Consider the following 10678-nt stretch of genomic DNA (forward strand, 5'->3'; position numbering starts at 1 on the left):
CCGTTTCTTGAGCCAGAATATTGACGCAAAAGAGCCAGAGAAGAAGATCCCTTCCACAGCAGCAAAGGCCACAACTCGTTCTCCATAGGTAGCTTCTTTGTCCCCAATCCAACGCAGGGCCCAGTCGGCCTTCTTTTTCACACAAGGCATTGTCTCAATAGCATTGAAGAGATATTCCCTCTCTTTGGAATCTTTAATGTAAGTGTCGATGAGGAGACTGTACATTTCAGAATGTATGTTTTCCATGGCAATTTGGAAGCCATAGAAACAGCGGGCCTCTGTAACCTGAACTTCTTGGCTAAAGCGCTCCACCAGGTTTTCATTGACAATGCCATCACTCGCCGCAAAGAAAGCCAGGACGTGAGATATAAAATGTCTCTCGTCGGGTTTCAGCGCTTCCCAGTGTTGAATATCCTTGGAAAAAAAAAATATCCTTGGAGAGGTCCACCTCCTCAGCGGTCCAGAAGGAGGCCTCGGCTTTCTTGTACATCTGCCAGATATCATGGTATTCGATGAGAAAGACCACGAAGCGGTGGGGATTTTCTCTCAGTAAGGGCTCATCCTCAACGCTGGGCTTAGTAGATTCTTTACTTTCCGGTTCGGCCGGGTCCAGCAAGATTCTCCTCGCAGCCTTACTCGCTAGGATGCGGGTCCCGCTGAGACTCGGGGGCGTGTTCTCCTTTTTGGACAGGTGGAGTGGCTTCAGTGGCAACACCTTCAGCTGCTGCTGGTCGGTGATGGTGGCGAGCGGGACAGCATGGCGAGCGAGGGCAGCTGCCGAGGCAACGGAGAGGGTGGAGGAGTGACTAGAATCCGGAGCACCTATGCTTGTTTCTGTAGTCTCTGTTTGTTTACTTACATTTTCCATGTCCAGCCGACCCTCTGTTTGTGTTTTCTTCTTTGCCTCCATTTCAGTTTTCAAGTCTTGAACTGTTTCCATTATCTGTTTGGTTGTTTTTCCTTGGTTTTCTAGGGTATCATTCACTGATTTATTCAATTCTTCAAACTTTCTGTTATATTTCTCATCCATTTCTATAAGGGCGTTCTTTACATGCTGTTTAAGGGCATCAATCACTTTCATAAAGTCAATTTTTGGTGTTCATGTCCTCCTGTTGTGAGGTCGCTGGTTTCTGGTGGTTTCATGTTGCTATTCAGATTGTTGGGTGAATTCTTTCATTGGCGCCTGCCCATCTCTTCCTCCGAATGTTCCCCTATGGATCTTCTTTAACAGGAGCAGGTCTTCTTGCCTACTGATGTACCTTCCCAGTGATGGCTCTCCCCAGTGATAGCTCTCCTGGTGCCGAGATCAGATGTCCGTGCCCAATGATGGCTCTCCCCAATGCTGGCTCTCCTGGCGCCGAGATCAGGTCTCCGTGCTGGTTGGGTAGCTCGTAAACAAAGCACCTACCTTGCTTGGTGCAGGCAGGCTGTTGAAACAAAGGAACTCCCGCCCACCTGGGTGCCCTGAGGATTCAGACCCAGCGCCCAGACAGGCTGAGCTGGGTGAAGTTATGTGCCTAAACAGGGCAGAGGGGCTGACGAGGGGAGGGTTCTGGATGCAAGCTTGGTGGTATAGGAAGAAAGAGGCAGTATGCAGGGAGTAGAGGCCCTGCAGAGAGCCCAAGAAGGATAGGGGGTTGAGGAACTTCTGAGTTCCCTGTCCCAGGCTGATGCCACGGGGTCAGAAACTCCTGTAATTGTAATTCTTGCTTTAAAACTGTTTTGTTGTATTAATTTTACTATGTTAAAATGAAAGCCTTTCTTTTTTGTTTAAACAGAAAAAATCTTCTGTATATGTGTTACTTTCATTGTTTAAATAAAGAGACTCCCTTGGCCTTTTGATAGGACAGAAAATTAGGTGGGCAAAGTAGACAGAACAGGATTCTGTGAAGAAGGCAGGCAGAGAGAGCCACCATGGAGCCAGCCACCAGGTCAGATATGCTGAATCTTTCTTGGTAAGCCACGACCCCATGGTGACACACAAATTAACAGAAATGAGTAAAAGCAGGATGTGAGAGTTAGACGCTAAGAGGCTAGAAATAATGGGTCAGGCAGTGTTTAATTAATACAATTTCTGTGTGGTTATTTTGGGTATAAACTAGCTGGGTGGTAGAGACGCAGCCCATCCCTCCTAATACTACAATCATTCCATAGAAATTGACCTAACATACATAGATAATCTACCACAGACATGCACAGCCATCTGTTCCCATAGGGAATTTTAAATTTTATTAAGTTGATAACCATTAAAACCATTAGTATATAATGTATAATTATATTTCTATATCTAGCAAAATCAGTATCAAAGGAAGTGTCTTTAATAGGGGCAGGTTTTGTGAGGTATCTGTAGCTAGTGTGCTTTTTTAAGTATGGGTGTGGAAAATGCTTCTCAGTAGCCTTTGAGCAAAACCAGAGAAGAACAATAAAGCTCTTTGTGTTTTGAGATCCCTTAAAGATGAGAAAATTGTGTTTACATAAACAGAGAAAGAACAGTAGAAGTAATTTTAAAATATGTGCAGTTTTTTGATAAATTCATGCTTTAAATGAAGTCTGATCCTCAACTCTAGTAGAAGTTTTGCTTACAAAAACAAAGAACAGTGGAAGTAATTTAAAAATATGTACAGTTTTTTGATAAATCCATGCTTTAAATGACATCTGATTCTCAATTGTAGTAGAAGTTTTGTCTTCTGATGAGGGCTGTTTTCTTTGATTTCATATATTTGAGAACAAAGGTGACATGATGCAAATTCTGATGTCAAATCAATTTTGTTGTTTGTTTTAAATGTATCATAATTCCACTTCAGAAAAAAATAGGAAGGGGAGAAGCTTAGTAGTGCCTCAGCTTGATTTACCAGGATTTGCTGGCTCCTCTGTGAGGCCTTGCCCTTTCTGAGAATTGGATGGGGGTAGAAGGTAGGTAGGGGTATGGAACTGGAGAAGAGTGGGGATAAACTATGATTGATATATAAAATAAAATAACCAATTTAATAAAAATTAAAATAAAAATTTGGAAACATAGTAAAAGATAAATAAACTTCAAGAAAATTTCAAGAAATCTTATTGTTTATATGTCCATTTAGTTTCATATATATGCATGCACAAAACTATGACATTATTTTACCATTTTGGAATAAATCATTTCTTAAATACTATGCATATACCTATAGAAGCACAGATGCTACATATGACTTTAATAGCCCCCTTTTAAAATTTTATTAGTATATTGATTATTCAAAAATAATGAATTTTGTTATGACCTTACTCTTCTATATACAATGTACCCAGATTATATTCACTCACTCATTTATTTGCTTTATGTTCTTATTGGTCTCCTTATATTCTCAAGTCTTTCTCTGCTTTAAAAATGTACATTTACTCTATGAGATAAGCAAAGCAATATTTGTCTTTTGGGTCTTGGGGCTTTTCCAAGTACCCTTACATGGAATGTTACATTTTTTGCAAGCTCAATTATTAAGTACACAGTTCAGTATACTTAAATATAAATATAACATACAACAAAAATCTAGAACTGTCATATAACACTATTGAAGTTGTATATATGAATATATTATTAATTTACATATTGAAATAATATGCTAAATTCTTCATTATTATTTAAGAACATAATGTTTTGAGAGCAGTCATCTTAATTGTGTTTCACTACCCTAGTGACTAATATGGCCCAAATGTGGGTTTTGACTGTGTGCCTCATGGGGTACACCTTTTACCTTATTCATGGCCTAGATGAAACTTTAGTCTAACTTGCGGAGGTTCTTTACATGAGAAACTTATTTACATTGGCAGGTGCCTTGTGGTTTCTCTGACCTGTGCATAGTTTTTACCAACTTGACAATGAGTCCTGTGCTGAAAACTGGACTTTATATTTTCTCCATCAAAGGTTGAGAAAATTTCCTACTGTAGAAGCATTTAGTTATTCAAGTCCCAGTGGCTGCTTGCATCTAGCAGATTTTGCTTTCTTTTGCCTTCATCATTTTTTCCCACCTAGCTATATTCTGTCCTGCCATAGACCAAAGCACTTTTTTATTCACCAATTGTAATAAAACATATTGACAGCATACAGAGAGACTTCCCATATCATATCCTTTTTTGTCTAATTAAAAAGGAAGGTTCAAACTTTATCTTTATAAAATTGCATACAACAAAACATATATCAAGCAACAATTATAGTTATATTTATTTTATTTGTATTTAGAAAAACTAAAGAAAATATTCTCTCATCTATCCTATATTTGTGAGTCTAAAGTTTTATATATAATTAGTCAATTATTATAAATAAAGAAAACTATAATTATAACTATCTAGTCTTCAACTCTATTCAAGACCCCAGAAGGGTATATTACCTAAGTAAACATGAAGTGCATTGCAAGCAATTTTCAAACCTCTAGGAATTACAGAGACATCTGACTGTTGAGACAGTCATGCAAAGTTCTTCTGTAATGTTGGGGCATCCATCTTCTGCCTATAGATAGGCCCATGTTATATGGCAGACTTTTCAATGAAACAGGAAATTTTAAAGACTGTCTGACCTATATTGGCAGTTTGTCAGTCATTTCTATCTATATCATGTAGAATATCTAGCAGAATCTTCCATGAAGCAGGAACCCTGAAGGACTGTCCCATCTTGTTTAGGCAAGTTTCACAGTCATTTTTCTGTGGGTCCTGCATCTACAGTTTATGCAGCATACAGTCAAGCTTTCCAGGCAAGAACAGGTTCTCACCCAAATGACAAGCCTTGCAACAAAGTATACAAACTACATAACCAGCTTTTTCAATGCCCATAATCCTCTTGAAGTAATTGGCACTGCTACAAACAGACTTGTCTCACCTTCAAGACAAGTCTAAGTTCTTAAAGCATTTTAAATGAAATATTTTGAAGGTCTTTGAAATTTTTGAAGATTACCTATCTATTTGAAACATATCTTTGCATATTTAGAAAACCCTACTAGCATGTCTATAATTTTAACTATTATAGATGACTATTAATTTGTATTTCTTAAATATATGTCAAATTTTTAAATGAGCTGTATAACCATAATACCTTAAACAAGTTTATATATATATATATCATATATCATATATAAGCAAAATTTATATTAAATTTGTATCAATAAATCAAAATCCATATCAATGTAATGTATTTTGAGATCAAAAGATGTTTTTTGGATTAAAGTAGATTTAATAATCTACCATTTTTCATCATTTTTGTATCATATCCCTTTTTTTTCTTTAGAAGGAGATTGACTATGACCATTAGTCATTTATAACAATGCCCCCTTTAAATGGGAACAAAAATATAAATACTTAGTAATTTGGGCATAGTTTTCTATACTACTTCTTGCTGATTGGAGGTGTTGGTACTCTTATGAGAATCCTGAGAAAATTTATAATTACAATTAAATGCTGCCTGTTGGATTGTGTCATATCAGTCAGCTCTCATTAAGCTGCTCTGAATATTGGATCCCCTGGACCTTCATATCCATAGAGAACTCTCACAGCCTCTTACTTGATCAAACCATATTAGCCTGTAAGAAATCTGTAGTTTTTCATCTTCTGTGGAAACAAAAGCAGAACCTCTTTTCCAAAGTAATATATACTTAGTCCCAAATTTTGTTGTCAAGATACTATTATCTTTGTTTAGTTTAGCAGCTCCTACAATCAAATGTTTCTCTGCAGTTAGTTTATTAATAGTCAAAAATCAAAGAAAACAGAGTAGTATACATAATTCAGACTCTGGGTATTTTCCATATGGCTTTTAATATTACTTTTACTTTATCTTTAAAGATTTTGTTTTATTTGTTAAAACTATTCCTTTTCATAATGATTTATACCACTTTTCCTCTCTCTCCCAAGCCTACATACATTTTTTAAACACACTGTTACCTGTTTAGGGTTATTTTATCTGAATCTGGATTTATTATGTATTTGTAATTTTTTGATCACTATTTTAAATTATTTTAAATAGGTAAGTGGGCTAGGTAAATGACTAGGACCAAAGCAGCTGCTTTGACTGCTGGTTCTGCCCTTTATGACTTTTCAAAATGGTGGAGGTAGCAATGAGCATCATGCTTAGCCATCTGTCCATACTGTCATCAGGTAGAATGCAGTTGGCCCACAGAAGTTTTTTGTCTATATGAACAAAAGTTAAATCCACCACACAGCTCTTGGCTGATTAGCCTCTCTGTATCAATGCATATGTGAGACTGTAAAAACCTGCCATGCCACATAGCTCTTGGTGGCTGCTGCCTAACACCATTTTATAGGTAGCTGTTTGACAACATGTCACTGAGCTGCTGCTGGTATAAGACCATGAAACTAGGAAGCCCAGTACAGCTCCATTTACGTGCATTAAGAACTTTTTAAAGCTTTCTTAGGCTCTATTTCCATAGTAAATTGTGACTATATTGGGGATTCCTGTAGTATTACCTATCATGCATATCTTTATATCTCTATAATTCATATATATATATATATATATATATATGTGTGTGTGTGTGTGTGTGTGTGTGTGTGTGTGTGTGTGTATCTATCATCAATAAATATCTATCAATTCTATATATCTTTCTATATATATGCATGGATATGGATATGTATCTTATTTGCTACTTGAAGTGCTAAATCTTTGGATATTTAAGACTACCTCACTTTGTAAATTTTATCCAATATATTGTGCTAAAGGATTTGATTCCTAGGACTGGAGATTACCAATTGTCTTAAATAACCAATTGCTTGCTTCTTTTCCTTCTACAAAGTGGAAATATAATATATACTAAATGTAGGTATATAGATGCTATAAGTATTACATGGAAGAAAATTCAAAACACACTTCAAAGAATACCAGTTTCCATTTATTAATAAAAATATTTTCTCCTCAAATGTAACCAGAAAAACTTAAAAAACTTTTAAGAAGTAGTTGGCCTGAAAAGTCATGGAATAAATAAAAGGTTTATTGAAGTGGTCATATTTCAAACTCTTTACCAGTGAATGGCAAAACTTCTATATATATGTATGTTTTTATATATATTTCCCATAGTCTTGATTTGGGATTTATCCAGGACAATTAGCTTCACCCATTATCTCTACAGTTTAACAAATTAAATTTTTTTAGCTAAAATCAAATAATCTATAAATATATGTTTCAATATATCAAAAGCATTAAATGATAATTCATCTCTTAATTTATTATAGTAATTTCACCTATCACTGTGTTTCATACAAAAAATTTTAGTTTCTAAAAAATAGAAGTATAACTAACAACACATTAATCTGATTACAAGAACTAAAATTTCAGTTCATTGTACATAATTTCAATAAAATTAGAATCATTGTGGTATAGTTGGGCTAACATTCTTTACTTCTGACTAATAAACTTTATATACTGTAATCATATTTTGAGTATCTGTTTATAAGAAAAAGAGTGGCTTTTTTATCATAATAGGGATATGAATACTGTGAATCTAGCCCATTAGAGTTTTTTTATTATAAAAGCAACAAAAAGCTCATTTTAGCTATTGATTTAGATAACATGAATATAATCTACAATTTGCACATCTTCAAATTCATGGAGTGTCTGGTTTTTAATGAACTGTAGGCAAAAAACATTGACAAAATATTCAAACAAAGACAATAATTTCAAGAACGTTATTGTACTATATTATACAATATTGTATATTATCTATTATTGTATAACAAATTGTCCACCATTTAACAGTTGTGAGATGTGACCAATTAGTTAGAGGACAATTTTAGTGGCTCAGAAAGCTATGTACAATTGTGATGGTTTTTTGTCTGATATTCTTTCAAATAACTCCATGAACTATGTTATTTTAGGGAGAAGTCCCAATAGTTATCTGCGTACTGCTCTGTCTAAGGATCCAACAGATTGGCACACCAATATGTCTGACTACATCCCAGTAAAACCTGAGAAAGCTTGGAAAGTTATTGTACACACATACACACACACACACACACACACACACATAACAAAGTTTAGCTGCATTTTTGATTTTGGCTGGAAGCATGCAGAAGCTTCCTTAAGAGAGGTCTTTCTGATTCAGTGGTAGCAGAAAAATTAAAAAAAAATAAAACAAAATGATCTGTGGTTTCAAAATGTAATCATGTTAGACTTTCTAGATGTACAGAGATGTGTTTCAGGTGGATGGGCATTCTTCAAACCTTTCAAAGACTACAGAATATGGTATTTAAAATGTTTTAAGAATTTATACTTTTTATGAAAGTGAGACAGATTTGTTCCTGGCAGTACCTATCTACTTCAAGAGGATGATAGACATTTAAATGACTCCTTATGGAGTTTGTTAGAAATTTGGGCAAGAAACTGCTCTTGTTTGGACTGCATGATGTTATGCTTTATGAACTGGATATTCATGACCTACAAAAAAAATAACTGTTGAAGTTGCCAAAAGAAGATGAAACAGTCCTTTGGGGTTATTACTTCATGAAATAATCTTCCAGACATTCTTCAAGATACAAATAAAGGTGACTAACAAATGCCAATATAGGCAGAACTCTCTTTTAAATTTCCTACTTCATGGAAAAGACTGCCAGATACTATTGGCCAGTAGTTTGAAGATGGGTATCTGAAATGTTACAGAAGAACTTTGGATGATTGTTCAGGCAGAGAGATGTTTCTAGAGTTTTTGAAGTTGTAGGAGGAAGGCCCGCTTGTTCGTCTCCACACCCAGCTATCTTAGCCCCGAAATAAGCACACAGTAACTGTATTAATTAAATCACTGCTTTGCCCATTCACTCTAGCTTCTTATTGGCTAACTCTTACAGCTTAATTTAACCCATTTATATTAATCTTTAAATCACCATAAGATCATGGTCTATCAGTAAAGATTCAGCACATCTATCTCTGGCAGTGGATCCATGGCATCTCCCTGACTCTGCCTTCTTCCTTCCATAATTCAGTTCTGTCTTCTCTACCTACCTAAGTTCTGCCCTATCAATAGGCCAATGAAGTTTCTTTATTCATTAATGGAAATAAGCACACATGGAGGGAGGGGACTCCCATATCACTAGGTTTGCTTGTTAGTCCTGACCTCCCAGAACAGAAATTATCACATAAAAACTGTTTTAATTAAATCACTGCTTGGCCCATTAGCCCTAGCTACTGATTGGCTAATTCTTACATCTTAATTTCACCAATTTCTATTAATTTGTATAATACCACATGGCAGTGGCTTAATGGCAAAGATTTGGAATGTCTATCTCTGGTGGCAGATCCATGGCATCTCCCTGACTCTACCTTCTTCCTCCCAGAATTCAGCTCTATCTTCCCTGCCTAAGTTCTGTTCTATCAACAAGCTAAGGTGATAGAGGAAGGTCATTGGTTAAATAAAGAAACTGCCTATCAGAGCCAAGAACAGAATGCTGGGAGGAAGAGGAAGTGAGCTCAGATGCCATTTCCTCTCCTCTCTGGGGCACATGCGATGAAGCTCCAACCCAGGATAGACATTGGCTAGAATCTTCCCAGTAAGCGCACCTCAGTGCTACACACATTAATAGAAATGGGCCAGGCAGTGTTTAAATGAATACAGTTTGTGTGTTGTTATTTCGGGGCATAAGCTAGCCATGCGGCTGGGTGCAGGGCGGCAGGAATGCAACCCACAGCTCCTTCAACACTAAGGCAGTTTCTTTATTCCTTATTGGAAATCACTACACACAAAGGGGACTCCCACATCAGGAAGTTGATGGGAAAACTTAACCAATCACATCTGGTTAGGGTGTGGCTGCCAGGAGCCCAGGTAGAAAAACCCAGAGATGTAGGCTCTTTCTCTCCCTTCCCTCTGCCCCCTGCGGTGCTCACTGGACCATTTTGGATTTCAGACCTCCCACTCTTATAGCATGAGTTCCCCCTTTTTCAATTATTAAATTATAACTGTTGTTCTTGAGCTGGTCTGTGTTTTTTATTGTACCAACCGAATATGCCAACACCTTGTTGCCTGGACTTATGGCCACTGCGGCTTCCCTCCAGCTCACTCCTGGCAGCCTCCTCAAGCATTGGACCCCGAGTACTTCCAGGTGCATACACCCTGTCCCGCACCACACCACAGGCTTTGGGTCCAGCCACTGCTGCTGCTCCGCCAGAGCGAAAAACTATTGAGCAGCCGAACATATTCACAGAGCACAGTCTGTGATTTGAACTTCTTGATTTGAGTATATTTTTCAGTTTTTTAGTTTTCATTCAGCCATATAAAACCAAGGACTTGGATTGAGGTGCACCTGGTCACCTACTGGGACGCAGCAGCAGCTGCCAGGAGTGAGCTGAGGGAAGCCGAAAGTGGTAGTCTACATCTGCAGCAGCAGTGCGCATAAATGGCATGAGGCTCTGGAGCCTGACTGAACCACAGGCAAGATTATTTTAAATTTAAAAAGGGAAATGTAACCCCGGTTTTGGTGTTACACCCTCGGTACCGTTCGCGCACCACAGTACCAAACGCGAGTCAAGTAAGGGCCTGGAGATTGAACAGAACACACAGAGAGACCAGGGTCATTGGAAAGGAGACCAGCTGAATGCCGGTTTATTCAGACTTGGGAAAGTCCTTATCTACCTAACTGCAGCACAAGGACCCCGCCCAGGCAGGTGGGAAATTACTATATCAACAATGGAGTGAATGCCCTGCAGCTAATCACCAGG

The 10678-nt window shown here is 37.3% G+C and overlaps 1 pseudogene; it reads right to left on the reverse strand.

Moving 5' to 3' along the window:
* LOC126486580 (ribonucleoside-diphosphate reductase subunit M2-like) lies at positions 1–10363 on the reverse strand (annotated as a pseudogene).
* Between the last annotated feature and the right edge of the window lie 315 nt (positions 10364–10678).

Source organism: Alexandromys fortis, unplaced genomic scaffold, assembly GCF_014885135.2.
Source record: "Alexandromys fortis isolate MF-2015 unplaced genomic scaffold, M_Fortis_MF-2015_v1.1 scaffold_114, whole genome shotgun sequence".
Classification (NCBI taxonomy): domain Eukaryota; kingdom Metazoa; phylum Chordata; class Mammalia; order Rodentia; family Cricetidae; genus Alexandromys; species Alexandromys fortis.